The sequence below is a fragment of the Anopheles coluzzii genome, chromosome 2 (assembly GCF_943734685.1).
Source record: "Anopheles coluzzii chromosome 2, AcolN3, whole genome shotgun sequence".
Classification (NCBI taxonomy): domain Eukaryota; kingdom Metazoa; phylum Arthropoda; class Insecta; order Diptera; family Culicidae; genus Anopheles; species Anopheles coluzzii.
This window is the reverse complement of record NC_064670.1, coordinates 59,045,371-59,060,722: the sequence shown is the minus strand read 5'-3', so window position 1 is coordinate 59,060,722 and position 15,352 is coordinate 59,045,371. Positions and strand designations below refer to the sequence as shown.

Below are 15,352 nucleotides of genomic sequence, written 5' to 3'. Positions count from 1 at the left end.
GGAAAACCCGTGTGGCACCTTTGAAGTACTTGTCAGTCCCACGACTCGAGCTTCAAGCAGCCGTCTTAGGTACTAGACTGGCTAAGAGTATAACCAATGCACACCGTGAAAAAGTCGTACAGCGTTTCTTTTGGTGCGACTCTAAAGATGTAATTTTATGGATCAATTCCGATCATCGAAGGTACAGTACATTCGTAGCACACAGGATTGGTGAGATATTAGAAAACACAGAGGTAAATGAATGGCACTGGATTTCTACCAAAAGCAACGTCGCCGACGAGGGTACCAAATGGTCGAAGTTAAGCCGACATCTCACGACCAGCGAGTGGTTCAATGGACCCCAATTCCTAAGTCGACCAGTATCAGAATGGCCAAACGAAGCTGTAGACGGACTAGCGACAAATCAAGAGCTACGAAAAACAATATGCGCTCATATAGTACGAGAACTTGTTTTTAAACTAGATCGTTTTTCAAGATGGTTAAGGTTACAACGCTCGGTTGGATACGTTTGGCGTTTCATCAACAATTGCAGAATATCGAAGGCAGATAAAGCAAGACGCGAAGTGGGAGCACTAACAATGGGAGAGCTGCAACTGTCCGAGTTAAGCATAATACGCGAAGTACAGCAACAAGCTTTACACGACGAATATAAAATACTTCTACACTACAGAGACCACCCCGATATTTGGCCTCGCTTATCCCCCTCGAGTAAATTGTACAAAAGAAGCCCTTACATGGATGAACAAGGAATTTTGAGAGTGAGAGGTAGAATCGACGCTTATGCCTTTATCAGCGAGGAGAAGAAACACCCTATCATCCTTCCTGAAGGCAACTACATTACCGATTTGATCGTCGATCGATATCATAGAAAGTACCGCCATATGAACTACCTCACTATAATGAATGAAGTACGTCAAATCTACGATATACCCGCGTTGAGAGCAACGTGTCACCGAGTAAGAAACGGGTGTCAGTTTTGCCGTATAAAAGATGCTAGACCCAGAGCACCGATGATGGGAAATCTACCCGAATGTCGCCTCACACCCTTTGCCCGGCCGTTTACGCATACCGGCATAGACTATTTTGGCCCATTCACCGTGGTAAATGGACGTAAAAGCGAAAAAAGATGGGGGGTATTATTTACCTGTTTAACGATACGCGCAGTGCATATTGAAGTGGCCCATACATTACCAACAAGCTCTTGTATATTAGCACTGCAAAATTTTATAGCTCGCCGGGGCGTACCCAATGACATCATATCCGATAGAGGAACCAATTTTGTAGGCGCGAGCCGCGAACTTCAGGAAGTCCTAAAAGAAATAGATGTTGATAAGATCGTCGATGGGATTAGCCTTACCAGCACCAAGTGGACGTTTAACCCTCCAGCGGCTCCGCATTTCGGAGGAGCATGGGAGCGACTCGTTTGGTCGATAAAAAGTACGTTAACGAACATTTAACGAAGTTCACTAAGTCTTCGACCGATGCCGTATTCAACAGTTGGTTGATTGAAGTTGAGTATATCATAAATTCACGCCCATTGACTGATGTTCCGGTTGATCGCGAAGAAGACGCTCCCTTGACACCAAATCACTTTCTTGTGGGCTCATCATCCGGTGCCTAACCGATCACAACAGTGGACCCCTCGCCCGAAATGTTAAAGAACACTTGTAAAACATCACAAATAAACGCTGACGTATTCTGGCGAAAGTGGTTGGCCAGCCAACTTTAACACGGCGCACAAAGTGGCACGCACAGGTGAAACCGATCGCAGAGGGTGACATCGCACTAATAATCGACGAGACTCTTCCACGTAGATGCTGGCCGAAAGGACGCATTGTAAAGGTGATCGAATCAAACGACGGTCAAGTACGGCGGGCCCTACTAGCAATGAGAATGAAAAAATGTGCAACTTTCAGGCGAGGGGCATGTAGAAGCATGGGGAGACGGTTGGAAATTCGCGGAATTACGCGGAGGCGCGAGCGTGTTTTGGTTTCTACACAGTTTTTGCACTCACACAATTACACATGTGGGAATGTGTGCGTTCACTTTCAGCCTGCGCGCTCCGTTTGGTTTTCTCACAGCGGCATGCGGCTATCGGTGTCTCGCTCGCACTAGTGCGGTGTTCCTCTGTGCGCTCCCTTTCTTGCCACCACACGAAATCGTCAGTTCAGCTCAAGCGTTCGCCGAGAAAGGCGGCGCGCGTGTTAGCCTAAGTCCCGGGCGATCGAAGTTTCGCTAAGTGTTGAAGTGTTGTGCACATTGAAATGAAGCTGCGCTTATGTTTCATCATTTATCTTAAATGTGCGATTTGCGCTGCTTCATTTTAATATTTGTTTGCTGTATTGAACATCAACAACGGGATCCACGCAGTTACGCGGCTATTTGAAATGCGACGATTTTTTAAATATAAAAACTAGTTAAAATGGCCCGGTTACAGGGCTTTGCAACGTTTATTATGGGACATATGAGAATTGCACTTTTGTATGCTGATTTTGATTTTGATTTTGATTAGTTTTGTATGCTTATAGTATTTACAACCTACATTTCAGTATACACACAACCATGATTTCTTAATTTTCTATTATTTAAAATTCTATAAGTTAAATTGAGGATAGTGTACGTCTTGGAATAAATAATTTATTCATCGAAATTCACATTGCTGCCATATGTAACTCTTGCCGATGAGGAGCAGCAATTCTGCAAACTCTTTCCGCTCTTCAGCATCTTGAACAGTCTGGGCTGTCTGCACACGCATTTTTGCCCGCAAACGCAATACCTTAAATTTGCCCTACAGCATGCTCTGCCGGATACACTGCTGCAAAACCTAGACGTTGGTATCTGTCGGAAGTCACCACATAGCAGCACCACCTTATCACCGAACGTTTGGCGATTTCCCATAACGTCCTGCAAGGTGTGATGGAGGGCGCGAGTTTCAAGAGCATAGCGGCTACTCATGGATGTCTCGTTCCATACGATCAGTAGTGGTGCCCACTGATCTCAGGGTATGTGTTCCAACATTGTCAAGGGGGAGTGCTAACCTGCTCTACTTTCAAATGACACAACCAAACGATCAGTGAAGCCTGTTGCATCAATTCAGCCTGTGCTGACTGTACACGGATGTTACAGAAACTGTTGGCGTCCAGGTTGAGCGATAGCTTGAATTTAGAGTGTAGCGTACGTCACCAGGTCAGCAGCAGAGCAGCAATTCAACTCAAAGCCACTGCTATTGCAATGTTCAATTGACGCCGCGTGTACGCAAGATTAGTTTTGAGCAGAAACGGCTACCCGGTGCCACCAGGTTCATCAAAAATAGATTCCATTCCATTATCCATTCACTGCTGCAGTAACTATATCTTACACCGTTCGTTGTTCATTCGGGTCACGTTTGCTAATATGTTGTTCATCACATCGATAGCATAAGAGTGCTCCCATAAGGCTCCGCATATCGATAGCATAAGGCAGATTGTAGCAGGTCTGGTCGTATTTGCACAAAGTCGGTTAACTGCGGAAACATCGTCAGCGTCTCCTGCGGCGTCATTTCGCGCAGGTGCTGATCAATGAGTTGCAGCAATATAAAAGCAAATAGGTGACGCAGATAATTGAGCATTTTAAATCAGACTGCAACCTGTAGGGTCCTGGATATTTTGATGTCGTACTGCAGCAATCCGAACATCAACAGTACACCATGCAGCCAATAACGATATTAGTATGGCAGTGGTGCACGATCTACTGGTTACCCGTACCAATGTACCTGTGAAGCTGCTGCAATTAATTTTAAACTTACCTGGACTTATTTAAACTTTCTGCTATTTAGATTACTTCATACATATTACACAACTTCACATACAAATGGACGATATTCTTTTGACGAAAACATGGTTGTCGTTTTACGACACACGCCTACATCGATGAATCGCTATGTCGGTGCAAAGTGTGCAAGAAAACCAACACGGTACAAAAACCATCCAAGTTATCCGCACCTAACATAAACTCACTAAGCAACATCGTCTCACCATAGAGTGAAAAAGTAACGCTCTATAGTGAGAGATTGAAAATGAGAACCTTTTTGTAAAATTTGTTATAGGGTGTGTGAGGTTTGTAGCAAGATTTTGTGAAGCTATATGTTAAAATGTGCTTTCCCCAAGTGCCACAAATCCACTAAACGACCACTAAACGGCTTCTAAACGACTCAAGCACTCTACCTAAACGGAATATAGAAAGACTTCGTTTAGCAGACGGCAAACGACTCATGCATTCTAAAAATAGCAAAAAAGCTGGTGGCGCCATCTGTTTGTGGGATACCCAACCAGTTGAGCTTCCTCGCTTGGAGGAGAGCTTTCTCATTTCCTCTGTACTGTTGTATGGTTTCGCATTGAAGTTATGCATCGCTAGAACTAGAACGGCGATACGATTGTTTAAATACTAAACTCCAATGAAAACCACTAGCACTGAAGCAAGTGAGATTTGAGTAATGGTCGTTGGTGTTGATACTAGTGATGTGCTGTATGGAGCGCACCCACGACTCCGATCCGACTCCGACTATTGTTAGTTCGATTCCGATTCCAGCAAAATGGAACCACTAGATCCGTCCGGAGTCGGAGTCGTCCGGAGTCTTCCGGACTCGCCCGGAGTCGTCCGGAGTCGTTTGGAGTCGAACGACTCCGAACGACTCCGAACGACTCCGGACGACTCCGACTCCGGACGACTCCGGACGGCTCCGAACGGCTCCGAACGACTCCGGACGACTCCGAACGACTCCGAACAACTCCGGACGACTCCGACTCCGGACGACTCCGGACGGCTCCGAACGACTCCGAACGACTCCGAACGACTCCGGACGACTCCGAACGACTCCGAACGACTCCGGACGACTCCGACTCCGGGCGACTCCGGACGACTCCGGACGACTCCGAACGACTCCGGATATTGGAGCGCAGACCTACCTTCCGGAGTCGATTCGAATTTATCGGAGTCGGATCGGAGTCGACTCCGGATTTTTGCCAACTTTACCCATCACTAGTTGATACCCACGTATCTGACCACACGACCATTCATATAGATTTTTGCTCGGAAAGTTAGAAGGCTATATAGGTCATGATAAGATGAAACTTGTCGAAACACATTGCAAGAAAAGGATAGTAATATAATAATCAGTTTTAATACGCCATCTATTGATCAAACCAATGAAGCTGTGGAGCTTTCATTTTTTTTTCTATGGATATTCAATTTTCCAGTCGTTTAAGCTTAATCGGTGGCGCTTGGGTTATTTGCAATAAAAGTGATAAAATGTAAGCAAAGTTTGATGTGTTCAAGTTTTTGTTTTTATTTGGGTGTACCAATTCCGAATGAAGGGAAGCGCACAGCGCGTTACGAAAGAAACGAGCGGGAGGGGGTGTCAGTCCAGCGCAGCGCAATTCGCTGGAATCAAGTGGGAGGAGGTACCAGTTCAGCACAGCGCAAGCCGAAAGAAACGGGAAGGAAGGGGTATAGTGAAACAGCGCGAGCAAGCGTTCTTTGCAGCGAGAGCGCCTCGTGTATTTTAAAGGCAAGCAAGAGAGCACAACCTCTCCGTGGTAGCGCTCCATCCGCCATTTTTAATTCTCAGCCCAAAACAACGGACTTCGGATCCGAGCTTGGGCTGGGCCCCCACCGCGTGTTTCTACCTACCCCTCGCCTGAAAATTTCGTTCTCTTTGTCTGTCGGGTATTCATGGAACGGCTGAAGAAACGCCCTTTTCTCGCGTATTAAAGTCCCGGAAGAAAGAGTATTTTTTTAACCCCCTTCCGTTTCAATAAAGTGTTAAGAACTTTTTTGCGTTCACAATACGCAGACTTTTTCGAGTTGAGAAAATTCTGTTGCTCGAGGCAACATATAGAGATTATTGTATAATTTTATAATGTTATCTCCATGCTGAAAGTCATACACTCTTAAAATTTTTTGCCGAATCTCGGTTAATTTTTGCCGAGATCTGCACAACTGAGATCTCGGCAAAGATCTCGGTTAAATTTCTGTTGCCGACATCTCGGTTAATTTCATTTTGTTTTGACGTTTACGTTTAACCGAGAATTTCGGTTAGAGCAAATCGAGATTTCGGCTAAATATAAAAACATTTTATTTTTATTTTAGTGATTTTATTTGCGTATCAAATGGGGTTTTTTGACGTGATGGAAAGTGTTGGGACAGGCGCCGATTCAACCGCCGGATGGGGTACAGCGTTTGGATGTGGTACCGGTACAGGAAAATGAGCCGGACAAGGAGCGGGCACTGGTACAGGCACGGTTCTGTAAAGCGGGCAGAGTGAAACAAGTCTGAGTGAACCCTTTTTAGATTTCATGTGATCGAGTGTTGATACTTACCTCGTGTAGGTGACCGGAAATGAATCCTGGAAGTTTGAACGGTCTGGCAAAGGTTGAACCAACCGGATTAGCTTCCACATCTGATCCTTGAATAGGGACTGCTCCGAGCGACGCTCTGAAGAGCACCGGTTGCGTGCGCTGATGGAGTTTCCTAGCCCCAATCCCGCTCCATACCTGTGCTCGATCGCACGCTACTGATTCTCGTTTTTTCACGCTGAGAGACTCATTTTCACTTTTTTTTTATTTTTTTTATTTTACATCACAACATCACTCCGAAAGGTGTTCGTTTCATTAGCACGAGATTAACAGAATGGCGAATGACAGATAGAATACCGAGCCTCGGCTAATCCAAGTAGTAAAGCTGAAATCTCGGTTATTTTGACGGATTATCTCAGTGACAGCAGTGTTAACGTATATGCTCGGCATGTTGTGTTGCCGAGTTTCGGTTCAAATATTTATTTAACTGATATTTCAGTTTTAAATGGTACTGATTTTCGGCTACTGGGTTTTTTCAACTGACATATCAGCAAGAATCGAAAGAGCCGACGGATTTCGGCAGTTTTTTTAACCGAGGTCGTGAAATATTTTTAAGTGTGTAAGATCTATAAAAGCAGAAAACTCTAGAATCGAGCCTAACAAACGATGTACAGAAAAATCAAAATATTTTATGAGAAAACTAAGTATTCCCAATTCTTTTTCTCTAGATCAGTGATGTCAAACTCGTTTTGGGTCGTGAGCCGGATTGCTTTGAAAATATTCTAGCGGGCCGCAATTGAACGGTGTTGGATGGGTGTGTGGGTGTGGGGGGGGGGGAGTAGGAGAAGGTAATTTGTATGAAGAATAAAATTCTACCTTATTATACCATAATACATCATTTAGATATTTAAAGAATTTGGTCAAGGTTTTGATTTCACCATCACGCGCTACTATACCGCATGGTGCTTTCGATCGGCGAAAATCATTAAGGACTTATTCTTTTACCAATAATCGTATCTAGAATCTAGAATCGTTCTAAATAAAAAATATGGAAATACAAATATAATACGCAAATCAGTTTACATTCACTCCTACTTTACTTTAGCGGCGGTCGCCCTAACCCGGAAATTTTATCATTCTTAAGCAATGTCCCAGATATATGTGGGAATGGGGTTCGACAGCCCTGATATAATTTGTCAATTGGGAACGAAAAGAAATTTACTTGGAGTATAATTTATACTTATAGGCATGTGTAAAATGAACGAGAATCGAACCGTTCGAACAGTTCGGTAAAGTGCACGAACGAACGAGATTCTTAACAAAAAGAACGACCAGGACTTTTGGAAGAAAATAACTACACCGAACGCGTTCGAACGTTTCGTTCAGTGTTCGACGGCACACATAAATGTGGTAATGAAACGTGCAAAATCATATTGCTTTCTCGCTCTTTCTCGCACCGTGCGAACGGGTCGTCAGAGATCAAAATGTACCCTGTTGGTGTTGAAATCGTACCCATACAACTCAATTCCTCGAACGCCGTCGAATTTGTCAGGCAGTGGTCGATACGTGTGCTGTTGGTGTGGAAATCGTATCTATACGACTCAATTCGTCGAACGCGTTCGAACTGATCCATCAGTGTTCGATCTGTGTTCTATTGGTGTGGAAATACCGTACCTACCCAACTGAATTCATCGAAAGCGTTCGAACTGACTCATTTGTGTTCGATCTGTGTTCTGTTGGTGTGTAAATCGTACCTACACAACTGAATTCATCGAACACGTTCGATCTGATCCGTTAGTGTTCGATCTGTGTTCTGTTGGTGTGTAATTCGTACCTACACAACTGAATTCATCGAACGCATTCGAACTGGCTCATTTGTGTTCGATCTGTGTTCTGTTGGTGTGGAAATTATACATATACAATTCAATAGATCGATCCCGTTCAAACGGATTATTCATTATTCGCGAATGAACTGAACTGGAATTGATTGCGCTCATCATTTTGATCCATATTTAAGTAGTTTTTTTATAGAATCCTTGAGTGTATATAAGGCATAGGGTACAATATATGTTGGAGACATTTTTGCTCGTATCAGTTTTTTACATGCTAGTTTTTGGTCGGTTTTGCGATAGATTTTGTTGACCAGACAACAGATGGGCCGAGTGTTTAATGTTTTTTTTAAATTATTGGTGTCAACCGCAGAATGAGTACTTCTTTGGCTACAGTATGCGTCTATGGTGGGTAAATGAAAAAGATAACGAGCGTTCTTTGTGAATAAAAACACCATGAACAAAAAAAGAACGAAAGCATCGTCGTTCACGTTCGATTCTTTTTGGTGAGCGAACTAATTCGTTCGCGTTCGGTGAAAAGAATCGTTTTGCCCATGCCTCCCAAGCGCCACCGATTAAGCTTAAACGACTGGAAAATTGAATATACATAGAAAAAAAATGAAAGCTCCACAGCTTCATTGGTTTGATCAATAGATGGCGTATTAAAACTGATTATTATATTACTATCCTTTTCTTGCAATGTGTTTCGACAAGTTTCATCTTATCATGACCTATATAGTCTTCTAACTTTCCGAGCAAAAATCTATATGAATGGTCGTGTGGTCAGATACGTGGGTATCAACACCAACAACCATTACTCAAATCTCACTTGCTTCAGTGCTGGTAGTTTCCGTTGGAGTTTAGTATTTAAACAATCGTATCGCCGTTCTAGTTCTAGCGATGCATAACTTCAATGCGAAACCATACAACAGTACAGAGGAAATGAGAAAGCTATCCTCCAAGTGATAAAGCTCAACGGGTTGGGGTATCCCACCAACAGATAGCGCCACCAGTTTTTTTGCTATTTTTAGAATGCATGAGTCGTTTGCCATCTGCTAAACGAAGTATTTCTATATTCCGTTTAGGTAGAGAACTTGAGTCGTTTAGAAGCCGTTTAGTGGTTGTTTAATGGATTTGTGGCACTTGAGCTAAGTATAAGTGTGTGAGGAGTAGCAGTAGCAATCGGGAAGTCGAAGCGAACAGTCAATAAACGAATTTCATGAACCTATTCTAACCCTTTCTACATCGGGGCTCGTCCGGGAAGGATTCAATAGACGAATTCAAAGTTCTGGTTTCGTCAGCCGCTCACGCATACCAATGTGTTTGCTACACCCCCTTTTTCGGATTGCTAATAGAAATGATGAGGCTGTTCACATTTGCTTTATGCACACATTCGCAAGCTGTTTATTGAATAATATCTCTCTCTCTTCCCACATATGTTTTGGCATACTCTCGCTGTGTAGACGGCAGAACGCTTTCCCCCTTCCAAATTTACCGTTCTTACTCCTCTCGTTCTTCCTTCCTCCTAGCGCGCACGGGATCCTAGCAGCACTATCCGTGCTGCACGTGTTCAGCTGGCTTCAGTTTAATGATGACGTCATGACCAGGCGCTGCGCGTGTTGAACAGGCTTCTGTTAAGTAATGACGTCCTCACCGGGGGCTGAATGAAGCAATAATGAATGAATGTAGTATGTATTACTATGGAGAGTTTAGCGCATAGGATTTGATCAAAACTTACACTCTTAAAAAATTTTGCCGAATCTCGGTTAATTTTTGCCGAGATCTGCACAACTGAGATCTCGGCAAAGATCTCGGTAAAATTTCTGTTGCCGACATCTCGGTTAATGTCATTTTGTTTTGACGTTTACGTTTAACCGAGATTTTCGGTTAGAACAAATCGAGATCTCGGCTAAATATAAAAACATTTTATTTTTATTTTAGTGATTTTATTTGCGTATCAAATGGGTTTTTTTGATGTGATGGAAAGCGTTGGGACAGGCGCCGATTCAACCGCCGGATGGGGCACAGCGTTTGGATGTGGTACCGGTACAGGAAAATGAGCCGGACAAGGAGCGGGCACTGGTACAGGCACGGTTCTGTAAAGCGGGCAGAGTGAAACAAGTCTGAGTAAACCCTTTTTAGATTTCATGTGATCGAGTGTTGATACTTACCTCGTATAGGTGACCGGATATGAATCCTGGAAGTCTGAACGGGTCTGAATCTTGGCAAAGGTTGAACCAACCGGATTAGCTTCCTCATCTGATCCTTGAATAGGGACTGCTCCGAGCGACGCTCTGAAGAGCACCAGTTGCTTGCGCTGATGGAGTTTCCTAGCCCCAACCCCGCTCCATACCTGTGCTCGATTTTTTTTTTTAAACATATGTATATTTGCGAGTAAAGTCTAATGCTTATGAACTAATTTATGTACAAAAACAGAATGACACAGGGAAAAAAATAACATATTTTATAACGTTAGACAACAATTGAGTACGCCTAGATCAATCATACCATCGTTGTTACCAACGATGTGGATGATATAGTTTGCAAACAAACGCAAAACACCTATTCTCTGTTCAGTACTAGTACTCAGGCTAGTACTGGGAATTGCAAACAGTTAAAAGAACGAGCACAACCTGGAGCAGTAATTTTCTGTTGCAATAGCTCCCAAGCCGCAGAAACTCTTCTGCAACATGAAAATTTATGCTCCAGGGTTTCCACGAACGGACAAAACAAACACGAGTTGGTCACAATTCGCCCCATTCGGAAAAGGAGATCGCATGTTGGAATTTTTCCGTTGACCAACAGGAAAAGTGTCGAACGTTGAAGGGATGATAAGGCTGGACAATTGAGATTTCTCCAGATCCTTCTCCAGCTGTGTTGTCGTGTCTCACGCACTATCTTAGCGTCTGGTAATCTGCTCGTAAGCATACGCCACAACAGCCGAGACGATGGCCTTTGACCGTACTCTGGTGGCACGTACGCAAGTTGTTTGATCACGTTTCTCAGGCAAGGATATGTAGTCGGAATGCTTGAGAGATCCGGTGGATTACCGGCCCTGATGATGTGTGGCTCACCAATTGCTAGGCACTCTCGTTCTGCAACATACCTGTTCGTCAAGAGAACATTAACTGTAACTGCTGGTATGTGCAGATTCAGACCACCTCGCTTCCGTGGTAGTGCCAGCTGATGAAGTGGGATCCGAATTCCTCCAGTGCCATGCCACAGAAAGGAACCAATAACACTAGTGACCTTCGCAATGTCCAATGCTCTGGCGCCACATACTGACGCCACGTACCACAGCTTCGGTAGCAGGAAGGTGTTGAGAAGATATACCTTCTGCACAAGATTTAAATCTCTCATGCGATGCAGCCACACTAGAGATCTAAAGTGCTGGATTACGACGTCCCAATTCTGTCCCATGTCATCTCGGATGTTATTCGAAAATAGAATTCCGAGCAGTCGAAGCCGTTGAACACTGTGTAGCCATGGGACAGATACTATTGTGGAAGCTCTAACGATTCCTACGTCGAGTGCGTTGGTTTTGTCCACGTTGAGACGAGCACCAGAGACACTTCCAAATGCCTCAAATAGTTCTCGCACACGCTCGATTTTGTCAGGAGAGGTTGTCACCACAGAGATGTCGTCGGCATATGCATTGACCAGGTCATCCTGATCGCAACAAATACCTTGTAATCTTGTGATGAGGGGTTGAAGGTAGAGGATAAAAAGGTGCATGGAAAGGGGATCTCCCTGACGGACGGAACGAAGGATCGGGAAGGAAGGAGAGAGGATTCCATTGATAAGGATACGGGAGGTGGACCGTTCACCAATTGTTCTCAAAAGCCCCACTAGCCCCGAATTGAAACCCCAAGAGAGCATGTTGTTGAAGAGAAAGTCCCTATTGACGCGATCAAAAGCATGTGAAAGATCGAAGGAGACAAGCTTACCACACTTTCGTTTCCTCTGCAAATCTACCACCCTCTCCTTAACGGAAAGAACAGCCTGAAAAATGTTGCATGGTTTATTACAACACTTTTGCGCTGTCGAGACTATCTCCCACCTACCGATGATGCCATCGATTCTGTGTTTGACAATCCGCGACAGAAGCTTGTAATCTACGTTAAGAAGTGATATAGGTCGAAATGCAGACATGGTAGTCCCACCTCCCCTTTTCTTAACCAGCACTATGACCCCGTCAACGAAACTTGGAGGAATCTCTCCTAAGAGAGCCTCATTGAGCACGAGCAGAAGCTCGCGCTGAATGGTGCTGAAGGCGCGGAGATAAAACTCTCTTGGTATTCCATCCGGGCCGGGGGACTTCCGCGAAGCTGATCTTTTAATTGCATCGAAAAGCTCACAAGAAGTGATCTCGTCCATGCAACGATTGTTGGTTTCACAGTCCTCGGGAATAACGCGTGTGCTTGTGAATGTGTTGTCTGTAATTGTGTTGGGTGTATCGTGTGTTGTGTACAGATTTCTAAAGAAGCCCTCAATATGAACATTTATTTCATGAGGCTCAGTTAAGTGCGAACCGTCATCTAATGTAAGCTTGTCGATCACCGTTCGCCTTTTCCTCTGCTCCTTTAACTGGAAAGTTGAAATACTTTCGCCACATAGACGTGTTTCGTTTATGCGGGCGAAGTCCTCAGAAAAACGCCTCTGGAGCATTAGCATTTTTCCTTTCACACGATTGATATTTACTAACTCACATGGGTCAGAAAGATATCTCTCGTATGCGGACCTCAACTCTCTGTAAAGGAGTTCATGATGCAAGCGGAAACTTTGATAGCGTTCATTTGTTTTCCACCGGAAAAACGATTTTACTTTAGGCTTCGCGAGCTCAACCCACCACTGCATCCACGAGCCGTAATTTCTTCGCTGTCTGGTCCAATAGTTCCACTTGCATCTGAACTCCCCCAGATTTTGTTCGGATAGCACGTGTGGTCTCAGTTGCCAATAGCCGTTGCTGCGCATACGACTCGGCGCGATTGGTAGGCAGAGACGAACGGTGAGAGCCTTGTGATCCGAAAAGGAAAGGACATGCATACCGGTCGCTCTTAACTGTGTTTTCAGAGAGGAAGAAACATAACACCGATCGATACGTGATCCAGAACCACTGGTGACATAAGAATACTCCACCTCGTTTCCTCGGAGAACCTCCCAGCTGTCACACAAACCCATGTTATTTACCGCGTTTCGCATAGAAAGGCTGAAATTTCTCGCGCCCGTCACATCCTTCGATTCCAACACACAGTTGAAGTCGCCCGCGAGAATAACATGATCACATGCATTCCGCAGATAGAATGGTAACGTTTGTTCGAAAAAATCCTCCCTCTCCGCTCTCCGCTGACTCCCTGATGGAGCGTAAACATTGCATAGGGTGGCATTACTCTCAAGCCGAAGACAAATTAGACGTGAATCCAAGCTGCGTTCAACATGAGAGAATTTTAGGTGGTCACGTAAAGCAATCGCCGTACCTCTCTCCACCACGTTAACATTGCTAATAACATTGTATCCAGGAATCGAGAGATCTGCACAACACACTTCCTGAAGAAATATGATGTCCAAGTCCATCGTCCGAATAAATGTCCTGAGGGCTTCTAATTTTGTCGCATTAGATATTGCATTAATGTTAATAGTTGCTAAATTATAGCCACCATTAACAACACGATTTGTTTTGTTTGTATCCATTGCGACAAAATTAAAATCATGGTTGTGTAGTGGTGAGCCGCTTGGGAGGCCGACCAGGCTTGCGCTTGGTCACGCTCGTAAAGCTAAGTGTTGATGAACTTGAGGCGTCACTCTCGTTATCCGTCTCCGGAAATTGTTTGCGTTTTACCGCAAACTGTTCATCTAATGAGCAGATGGGAAAGGAGGAGGAAGGGATTATGAGCGGTGCTTTGAACATTACCGCCGTGCAGTCCACTCTCATGTGTTCGTTTGCCGTGGCGGCTAGAACGGTGGCATCAGTAGCGGCAGCGGCAGCAGAAGCAGCAGGTGCAGCGGCAGGAGCAGCGGCAGGAGCAACAGCAGCAGCAGCGGCAGGAGCAGCGACAAGAGCGGCGGCAGGAACAGCGGCAGGAGCGGCAGCAGGAGCGTCGGCAGGAGCAGCGGTAGGAGCGGCGGCCGGAGCGTCGGCAGGAACAGCGGCAGGAGCGGTGGCAGACGCTGTGGCTGACGTAACTGCAGCATGCATAGCAACCACCGTAGTGCTTGAAGCAGAATAATTAATATTCGCTTTTCCTTGGGGTTGCTCTTCCCTAGCTTTTTTGTTCGGTTTCGGGCTTGACTGCCGAACGTTAGAAACCGGCACGATCGGGATGACCAGTCGGTTAGCTATTTTTGATGCGCCTGCTGGACGTTGCGGTGCTGTGTTTTGAGCAGCACTTGACGAGGGCGGTGTTGTATTAGTAAGCGTAGTGATTCTTACCTTTCCTCTACGTCCGCGTCCTTTAGTGTTAGTGCCTGCCACTGATGGTGAAGTTGTAACTTCTGTTGGTGTGGGAGTCTGCCGTACGGCTCCAGCGTATGATTTTTCGTTGTTCCGAAAGTGACACACGCGGTTTTGGATGCAGCTGAGACCGTGGTGTACGGCTTCATTGCAGTGACGACACGTTTGTTGTTGTCCTCGATAGATCACCCCTGTCACCTCTCCGCACACAGTGATGAAAGATGGTATGGGCTTAGCCAGTTTAATGCGGACAATGCGCACACCCGACGGGATCCCAGCTAGCCGCGTTTCTGCGCCCCAAACGCCGGGAACAATCGTGAGTACCTCACCAAAACCGCCCAGTTCAGCAACAACATCTGCGTCGGGAATCCCTGGTGGCAGATCGCGCACTTTCACCTCTGTCGCATCATCCACCATCTCGATTGCGATCTTGTGCTGCTTCCCCTCGTGCGTGACGAAGTGTTTCCCGTTGTGCTCGTTCACTATGGCCAATGCACGTTCGAGTGTTGGCATGGTAACATATACTGCACTTTGTGCAGTGTTCCGTTGCACCATCGAGACATCCGCGCCAGTTTTAAGAACGGTAAACAGAAAATCTGCCGTTTCGTCTAGCGTTGGTCTAATAGGAGCTTCCGAATAATCGATACGGAAGGTGTTACTTCCGTACCGCTGAAACTTGCTCATGATGGCTTGCAAATTGATCAAAACACGTCCTCTCACTTTGACGTTTACAAGCGTAT

At 45.1% G+C, this 15,352-nt stretch overlaps 1 non-coding gene across 1 annotated transcript; it reads right to left on the bottom strand.

Annotated features, from left to right (window-relative positions):
• Positions 1 to 3,004: 3,004 nt before the first annotated feature.
• LOC125907177 (U6atac minor spliceosomal RNA) lies at positions 3,005 to 3,060 on the bottom strand. Its single transcript, XR_007452509.1, has one exon. It is a non-coding gene; the product is annotated as a U6atac minor spliceosomal RNA (small nuclear RNA).
• Between the last annotated feature and the right edge of the window lie 12,292 nt (positions 3,061 to 15,352).